The sequence below is a fragment of the Plectropomus leopardus genome, unplaced genomic scaffold (genome assembly GCF_008729295.1).
Source record: "Plectropomus leopardus isolate mb unplaced genomic scaffold, YSFRI_Pleo_2.0 unplaced_scaffold23046, whole genome shotgun sequence".
In the NCBI taxonomy this organism is placed as follows: Eukaryota; Metazoa; Chordata; class Actinopteri; order Perciformes; family Serranidae; genus Plectropomus; species Plectropomus leopardus.
The window spans coordinates 1-1,795 of record NW_024624988.1 but is presented as its reverse complement, the minus strand read 5'-3'; the positions used below and the strand labels follow the sequence as shown (position 1 = coordinate 1,795).

General features: G+C 38.7%; 1 pseudogene; it reads right to left on the bottom strand.

Moving 5' to 3' along the window:
• Positions 1-213: 213 nt before the first annotated feature.
• Positions 214-1,348, bottom strand: LOC121966089 (annotated as a pseudogene).
• Between the last annotated feature and the right edge of the window lie 447 nt (positions 1,349-1,795).

Genomic DNA, 1,795 nt, shown 5'->3' with positions numbered 1-1,795 from the left:
AATCTAGTGATTTCTTGCAACTTGTGGAACATTTCTTACCAAGTTGCTCATTGCCTTTTTTGCTCCAGGTTTCAAACTTTTTAACAAAGGGTTTCAGTGGAAAAACTCCCCCCAAAAAACATAACATTTTTATTCAATATACTTAATAACAATTTGACTCGGGTGGCACATTATTTTTTCTTCATCCCCACATCCCCCACAGGTCATCAATCATTACTTCTTGGGTTGTCTCACAGACTCTAAAAGTAACCGACTAAACTTTGCAACATTACATTTAGTCAGAACAAACACACTGTGGCTCTTCTTCAGCTTGTTTGTGCGATCTAGTTCCATCATGCCACAACAGATGGAGCCTGCAGCTCCACAGGGACCAGACACTCGATACTGTCCATCACTGCACTGTCGTCAATACAGGCTGCCATTGCATAGGCATCGCAAGAGACAAAGCTGGGTCCGAAGTACACGTCTCTCTTGGTCTTCATAGCCTTTTTGGAGTAAGCCCAGCATTTCGATGTTATCATCTTCATAAAGTTTGCAGCAGGAGCGTCCTGATTGATCAGCACGTCAAAGAACTGTACAAATTAAATACATTTAATCAGTTTGAACAGTGGTGCAGGATCATTCGGTTTTTCACGAGTACACATCTTACCCATGTCAGTTTATTCCTGCACAAGTATTCCCATGATGCCACATATGTAGGGCAGAGGAATTCTTCAAGAACAATGTAGGCAGACTCCAGGTCCAAAATTGAACTCAGCACAAAGAGTCACATTTCCTCTTCCTGCAAGGACAAAATCAAGTCTGCTTCACCCTTTGAAACTTCAGCAAAAATGTGTGGAGAAGGCAATGAGCAATCTAAAAAGATTTGTAAAAAGTTACACAAAAATCACCTTAAAATAAACACAAAAAAGCAGGAAAGAAAGAGGTAAAAAAAATTTAACAGAATTTTACTTTGAAATATATAACTATGAATATTGTTTTCTATACATATTTCCTTTTCTCCCCCCTTTTAAAACATTTTTTGCAATCTTTGGGACATTTCTTGCCAAGCTGTTCACTGCTCCCATAATGTACAGCTCTTTGAGCTTTTAAGGAAAACACACACACACACACACACAGAAAGAGGTTTATCACCTACTTCTGGTTTTCGGTCACCAGTCTGATCGTTGCATTGACTGCATGCTCTGCAGTATACTGGGAGCATATACTGCATACTGGGAGCAGTTTCTGCTCCCAGTATGTGTCTTTTTCTTGAATCACATCCCCAAATCCGTTGGTTCCAAAATGGTCACTAACTGGTTTTTTTGGCTCCCACCAGAGGACCACCAGAGCCTTGAAAAACTGGAATCTGCGGGAAAAATGGAAAGATAATCCTTAATTGTGCTTTGCTTACAGAACACCTAAGTATAAACCCAACTGTCCATTTCTCCTAATTACAAAATGTCACAAATTTTTAGTTCCCCATTTATTCATACCACTCATAATAGCGACAGATTAAAAATGTACTTTTCAGGCCATACATTTTTTTTTCCAAAGTTTCATTTCATCAAGTTAATTTGCCAAGCATTCACTTTTGATGCGCTCTTGTGTGTAGTATTTTATTCTGTGTTTTGTGCGTGATGTGTTTTTTTTTGTCTGTCTTGTGTCTTCTTCTTTGTATCACTTTATATCACGTGCTGTTGTGTGTATTATTGGTCTCGTGTGTGTCTTTTCTATCTTTCTTCCTCTTGTATAACTTTATATTATCATGTTATTGTGCTGTGTATTTGTTCTGACCTGCTGAGGGACTGCAGAT